The sequence below is a fragment of the Pogoniulus pusillus genome, unplaced genomic scaffold (genome assembly GCF_015220805.1).
Source record: "Pogoniulus pusillus isolate bPogPus1 unplaced genomic scaffold, bPogPus1.pri scaffold_66_arrow_ctg1, whole genome shotgun sequence".
Taxonomy (NCBI): Eukaryota; Metazoa; Chordata; class Aves; order Piciformes; family Lybiidae; genus Pogoniulus; species Pogoniulus pusillus.
Window position 1 is genome coordinate 333,480 of NW_026974715.1, and position 7,023 is coordinate 340,502.

The 7,023-nt window shown below is 63.6% G+C and overlaps 1 long non-coding RNA gene across 2 annotated transcripts; it reads right to left on the reverse strand.

The window, feature by feature from the left end:
- Positions 1–370: 370 nt before the first annotated feature.
- On the reverse strand, positions 371–4,254 carry LOC135174483 (uncharacterized). Of its 2 annotated transcripts, XR_010301928.1 has the most exons (6): positions 4,015–4,254; positions 3,290–3,536; positions 3,027–3,194; positions 2,447–2,540; positions 1,370–2,041; positions 371–1,210 (listed from the first exon to the last, which is right to left on the reverse strand). It is a non-coding gene; the product is annotated as an uncharacterized LOC135174483 (long non-coding RNA). The 2 variants fall into 2 exon arrangements; XR_010301927.1 differs by having other exon boundaries at positions 371–2,041.
- Between the last annotated feature and the right edge of the window lie 2,769 nt (positions 4,255–7,023).

The window sequence follows — 7,023 nt, forward strand, 5'->3', positions numbered from 1 at the left end:
CCTCGCCTGACTAACTCCGCCCCCACCCCCCCGCCTGACTAACTCCACCCCCAAGCCCCACCTAACTCCGCCCCCACCCCCCGCCTGTCTAACTCCGCCCTCACCCCCACGCCTGTCTAACTCCGCCCCCACCCCCACGCCTGTCTAACTCCGCCCCCACCCCCCACCTAACTCCGCCCACACCCCCCCGCCCCTCTCTCTGACTCCGCCCCCACCCCCTCCGCCGGGTGGGCGGTAGGAGGCAGAGAGGAGCAGGGCAGGGGCTGAGAAAGGGGCAGGAAGAAAAGGGCCGCAGCAGCTCTTTCCCTCTGCCCCAGCTTAGCTCCGGGCACTCTGCTGCCACCTGCCCCTGCCCCACCTCAGCCTCTGCAGCAGCCCTGCTGTGCCCCCAGCAGCTTCCCTCCCGCTGCTCCCCACCGCTGCCTAGGCCAGCACAAAGCTCAGCTTTCAGCTTTTTCATCCAGTCCTGCAGCTCAGCTCAGTGCAAAATGTCTGCTGCTGCCTGCAGCTTCTCTTGACCCTGCCCTGTCAGCTTCCTGAGCCTGGGCCAGCCTCACCCTGAGCCGCTCTGCCCCTTGGGGGCTGCAGCCCAGGCCCAGGCTGAATGCTTCCCACTCTCCAAATTAAACCCTCCAGCTCTCCAGAGTAACCTTTTGTTGCTGTGGCACAGCCCTGCCCTGCCTCCTCTGGGCTCAGTGCCCAGCAGCAGAAGCCACTGCAAGGCAGAGTAGATGCAAAGGTTCCTCCACCCCTGGGGCACTCAGGAGCAGCTCCAGAGTTGAGCCTTACTTGCTTGGCCTCAGCCCCTGCTCTCACCCTGCCTCCTGCAGCTGCTGCAGCTCAGCTGAGGCCAGCAGCCTGCGACTGCTTCTCCGTGGCCCAAGCAGCAGAGTGGGGAAGATCTCAGCCTTGTGCTTCATTAGCAGTGGGGAGAGGGACATGGAGTCCCCAGCAGGCCAGGTGCTGCTGCCTCTCACTCCTGTCCTTGCTCAAACCTGCAGGGGGCCCAGCAGAGCGAGGGAGGTTCCTCTCCCTTCCTACTCCACTCTGCTGTGGCTCTGCAGAAGAAGGTGAGGCTGGAGCAGAGGCCAGAGCCAGCACAGGGCCTGCTGATCAGGTGGCACAGACTGGCCAGGGCTGTGCCAAACCAGAGCAGTCTTCTGGCAGAGCTTTTGTGGTGCTTTTTCTTTTGCCTTCTTTCTCTCCCACTCTTTCTCTGCCTCACTTTTTCTCTCCTCGTTGGTTTTTGCCTTTAGCATTGCTGCTTTCTTTCCCTCTCTTTTCCCCTGCCTCAGCTCTGTCTCCCTGTCCTGTCTCCAGCTCTGTCTCAGCTGGGCTGCTGCTCCTTGCTCCTCCAGACCACAGAGGCCTGCATCCTGCTGCTTCTCCCTCTCACGGACACTCAGCTGCCATTCACTCTCTCTCCCCGTCCCTGGCCTCAGCTCTGCCTCATCCAGAAGCACCTCCAACCTGCAGGCAGCAGTTGGCCTTTGCCATGTGCCCATGCAGGCAGCACAGCTGTGCCGTGCTCCATGGGCCAGCAGTCAGTGACAGCAGCCAGCACTGCCCCCAGCACCACACCCCACACGCAGGGCCTCAGCTTTCCCTGAAGGCAGGCAGAAAAGCCTTCCTGCCCTCCCAGGGGCACTGCAGGCAGCCTGCACCTGCCAGGCCCTGTGCAGCTCTGGAAGCCCAGGGGCTGATGTGCAGAAGCACCTTGCAAGCTCCAGTGCCAGGCCTGGCTCTGCTCGCAGGCAGCTCCCTGCACGGGGGCACAGCAGAGCTGGGCTCAGCTCCGCTTCCACTCAGGGGCACTGCTGGAGAGCAGCACACAGCCAGGCCTGCTACCTTGTGCCTGCCCACGGCCAACTCTCTTTGCCACGCTCCAGCCAGGAATGCCTCCCTGCAGCTTGCCATCGAGGCCAGGTCCTCCGGCTCTGGGCACTGGCAGTGAGTCCCTTCTGAGTCCTGGACGTTCATCTTGGGAGGTCTGCTCGCTGCAGTATGGAGCTGCACCTTCTGGCCAAGGCATCCACAGGCACTGGAGCAGGAAGGTGAGCACAGTGCAGGCAACTAAAGAACTCCTGTCACGCTCTGGGCCTCCAGGGGCAAACACCCAGCAGCACCAGAGCCCAAGGAAAGCCTGCAGCCAAAAGTACCAAATCCCTGTCCCACAGCACTGCCTCAAGTGCTGCCTGAGCTCCCAGCCTCGGCCCTGCTCCAAACTGCAGCATCCCTGCCAACTCCTTCACAAGGATGCCATTGCCTGGCACTTGCTACCATCTCACCACACAACTCTCAAAGCCACACAGCTGGGCAGCAGGCCAGGAGAGCAGCCTCCAGGCAGCAGAACAGAGGAACTCATCTCTCCCAGGCTCTCCAGGAGCACCTCGCCTCCAAACCACCCCACACCAACCCCCAAGCAACCAGGCTCTGACTGGCTTACCGAGGCAGCAGCTTGCAGGTCTTTATGAAGGGCTGCAGTGCTCCTGGCTTGCTCCTGGGCTGTGCTGCTCAGCCTGCAATGTTCACCTTGGACCCTGACAAGCAAGCACAGGCCTCAGCACAGAGGTGCACAAGAGCACAAAGCCCCAGAGAAGCCTGGGACACAACCTCCCCTACAGCAAAAGCAGCTCTGGCCACCCTGTGCTGCCTTGCTGGGACACAAGAACACAGAGAGCAGAGCCTGGCTCCACTCTGAGCTCCTCACCGCTGCAGGCCTCCTGCCAGCTCTTGGACAGACGCAGTTCCCCTGCAGGCATCCTCCAGGTGGCCCTGCAGGTTCTGCCCTGCTGTGTCAAACCCAGAAGCAGTGCTGGGAAATAAATACACCTGTCCTCCTGCTCCAGGTATGGACAAAGGGACCTCACTCTCAGGCACCTCTCTAACTGCAGGCCCCAGGCTCACAAAACAAAGCTGAGTCACTCCCAGGTCACTCCCTCTGCTCTTGGGGCACAGTTGGCTCGAGTGCACTCAGACAGCTGTAGGGCAGCCACCTGCTGCCAAGAGAGAGGCTTTCTCCATACCTTAGCTTCAGATCTCTCCAGCTCCTCCTGCAAACTGACATCCTCCCTCTGCAGCTCACTGCTCTTCTGCTGCAGGCAGCTGCTGGAAAGCTTCTGGGCTTCGTGGGAGGACTCTGCCAGAGGCTGCACTCTGCCAGCGTGCACAAGCTCCTGCTGCAGCTGCAGGACCTTTTGTTACAGAAACGGAGTTCCATGAGCAGGGAGAGGTCAGGCAGAAGCACACAGGAGGAAAGAGGCTTTGACTCAAGGCACTGTGTCATTACCTGGCTCTTCAAAGTGCTCAGCAGAGCAGGGCAGGCGATTCTGCCCTTCCACTGCACTCTGCTGTGGCTCCTCCTCACCTGCTGCATCCAGCTCCCCAGCACAGGGAAGGCATCAACCAGTTAAGAGCGGGGCCAGAGAAGGCCACAGGAGGAGACAGGGAGCTGGAACAGCTCTGCCACAAAGGAAGGCTGAGCTACAGCTCTTCAGCTTCGCCTGAAGCAGGCTGCTGGGGGATGTCATTGCAGCCTTTCAAGGGAGAGAGATGGAGAGAGAGACGTTAGCGAGGGCTGCAGGGACAGGACAGGGCCTGTACGTGGCATGGGCAGGAGCTGGGGGCTGCAACCGTGCAGCTGATGGATGGAGGTTCCTCTCCCCTCCCAGTGCCCTCTCTGCAGGCAGAGGACAGCAGCAATGGTTTGCAGCTCTACTGAGGGCTTTCTGCTTGAGGCTCTGCCCCTTGGACTCTGGCCTGACTCTGAAGGACGCCAGCAATGTCCATGGCTCATCTGAGCCCCTCAGAGTTCAGGGATCCTCTAAGGGGCTATGGAGAGGCCGACAAAGGCAGCCAGAGCCTGGCCCCAGCTGGGAAAATCCCCTCAGCTGTGCCCGTGCTGCCCTTTGCCGGCTCTGCCAGCCGAGGCCGTGGCAGCTTTGCCACGGGGCACTGCCCACCCCCACTGCTCCTTCGCCCCCAGCCTCTGGGCGCCGACTCTCTGCCACTCACCTCTGCCGGCTGGGAGAAGCAGAGGCGATGCAGGCTGCCGCCGCTGGCGTCTCGCTGCCGCTGGGCTCCACCGGCAGCCACCGTCGCCGAGCACCGCGGCCGGACGCCTGCAGGGCTCGGGGCGGCTCCCGCCGGCGGGACGGAGTCGGACGGCAGCCGCCGAGGGCCGTGGCGAGGCTCGCCTGGGCCGGGCCGGCTCTGCCCCCGGAGCCGCTGCCAGGCGTCTCAAGAGCCTCGCTCGCCGCCTCTCGGTGCTGCAGGCTCCTGCTTTGCTCCCCTGCCTCACTGGCGGCTGTGGGGCTGAGAGACTCCGAGCTTCGCCCTGCCCCGGCTCTGCGCTCTGCAGGCAGGAGGAGGCAGTCAGCTGAGCACACAGCACCAGCGTCAGCCACACAAACTCCTCTGCCCGGGAAGGTGCCTCTGGCTCAAGGGCCACAACGGCGCCCACAACGGCCGCCAGCGGCGCCCCACAACGGCCGCCAGCGGCGCCCCACAACGGCCGCCAGCGGCGCCCCACAACGGCCGCCAGCGGCGCCCCACAACGGCCGCCAGCGGCGCCCCACAACGGCCGCCAGCGGCAGCCAGCAGCTCTTCGCCTCACCGCCGCGCTCCGGCGGCTGCACTGCGCCCCGGCTGCTATGGCAACAGGGCCGCGGACGCGCAGCGGCACTGTGACAGCAGCAGGGACAAAGAGGGGAGTGCCCAGGGTGGGGCAAGAGAGCAGACAAGGGGCAGAGCCCACCCGGGCCCAGAGCGGAGCGGGGGCTGCCTGCGCACCCCCTGCTGCAGCTCGGCCAGCCCAGGCCTGCAGGCTGCTCTCCACCAGCACCCCCAGGGCTTTCCTGCAGGCAGCAGGACCCCAGCACACTCCCACCCGGCCTGACATCGCCCCCCGGGGCCCCGGCACACGCCGCCCCCAGGCACTCACCGCAGCCGCTCCGGTCCCGCTCCGCTGCCAGCTCCCAGCGCCCCTCTCCGGCTGCTTCCTCCGCAGCACTCTCCAACGGTGCCGCCGACCACGCCCCCCGCGCTGATTGGTCAAGGGCCGAGCGCAGCCTCCCATTGGCTGCGGAGCGCCTCGCGCCCCACCCGCTCCCGCCCCCGCGGCCAGCCCCTCCCCGCCCCTCCCTCCCGCGCTCCGCCCGCTCCGCGCAGCGCCCCCTGGGGGCTGCAGTGCTGCCGGTGCCTGGCACCGCCTCGGGCTGCAGCCAGCCCCGGCCCGGCCCCGCTGCGCCTGAGGCGGGCAGAGCCTGCGGCCCCAGCGCCGTGCGGCCGAGAGAGCCCAGCCGAGGGCCCGGGGCGTGCTGAGCGGCTCGGGGCCCCGCACGGTGCCAGCCGCGGCCGTGGCTGCCCTCACAGCAGGCCTGAATGGCAGCTGCGGCACTCAGCGGCTGCTGACGGCTCTGGCCCCAGGGAGACCCCACGGCCTCAGGCTCCCTCATTAGCGTAACCCGCCCTTAATTACCGGGGCTGGGGAAACGGTTTGGTGCAAGGGCTGAGCTCCCCCAGCTGCCTCTGCTGCCTTCAGTCTCTTACCAGGAGACAGGAAAGGGAGGGGAGCAGAGGCAGAGGCTGCAGGGGACTGGCACCGAGCGAGGCTCAGGGCTCAGGGCTGGCACTCTCCTGGCAGCAGCAGATGAGAGCAGTGCTGAGCCCGGGCCCTTTTCTGGCTCCTCTCCCTGCCACCCCACGGCTGCTCTGTGAGTATCTACCTGGCTCCACCTGCAGCACTGCCTCCAGTGCTGCTGTGCCCGGCCCAGGGAGGACCTGGAACTGCTGAGAGGGTCCAGAGGAGGCCACCAGGGTGAGGGGAGGGCTGCAGAGCCTCCCCTGCGGGGCCAGGCTGGGGGAGCTGGGGCTGTGCAGCCTGCAGAAGGGAAGGCTCCAGGGAGACCTTAGAGCAGCCTTGCAGTGCCTGAAGGGCTCCAGAGGAGCTGGGGAGGGACCTGTGACAAGGGCTGGGAGCGCCAGGATGAGGGACAGTGGCTCTGAGCTGGCAGAGGGGAGAGTGAGAGTGGAGGTGAGGAAGGAATCCTTGGCAGTGAGGGTGGGCAGAGGCTGGCACAGGTTGCCAGGGGAGGTTGTGGCTGCCTCCTGCCTGGAGGGGCTCAAGGTCTGAGCGAGCTGTGCCGGTGGGAGGTGTCGCTGCCCATGGCAAGAGGCTGGAACTGGATGATCCTGAAGGTCCCTTCCGACCCAGCCCATTCTCTGCTTCTCTGCCTCTGTGCCAGGAGCAGGCTGTTGAAGGAAGCTGCCCAGCAGCGTGGGTCCTGCAGAGCAGCAGCGTTTGCTGTCCCGCAGGGCGGCCAAGGGCTCTTGAGGAGGCTTTCTTCAGCTGGCTGCAGGCAGCTCGGTGATTCACTGCTTGATTGTCTCCAGCCATTAGGAGGATGTTGCCTCCTGTGCTTGGCCTCTTCTGAAGGATTCTTTGGCAACTGCTCTTTGATGGCTGCTAAACGGCGTGGAGCAGGGATACAAAAGGGAACTCTTGCTCCTCTGTGCCACAATTGCCCTAGGGGGAGAGTTGGCCAAAGGGACCGATCCTTTCTTGGCTGCCTTCTTTCTGAAGGCAAACCTAATGTTTGTCCTTCCGTTCTTGAAAGGCTTCTCCTGTTGAACACAATTTAACACAATTATAATGAGGTGACTCAAGAGCAGAGAGGTTAAAGATGAGCTTCACATGGTTGCTGTAGCTGCTATTTCATTTACAATTTCTGTTGGCTGTGGCATTTTTGTCATGTTAAGGGAGAAATACTGAAAGCATTTCACATGTCACAGATTTTATGAGCTGTCTTCTGTAGAGCTTGTCAAGGTCTTACTCCTCTTGATGCATGTTTCTTTGAGAGTCAGTCACTGCTTGGAACCTTGAGGTTTGGACACTTTACCTATGTCCTGGTGTCCACCCAAACTGGGCTGTTAGAACTGGGGTTGTGCAGCCTGGAGAAGAGGAGGCTCAGGGCAGAGCTCATTGCTGTTTACAACTACCTGAAGGGAGGCTGTAGCCAGGTG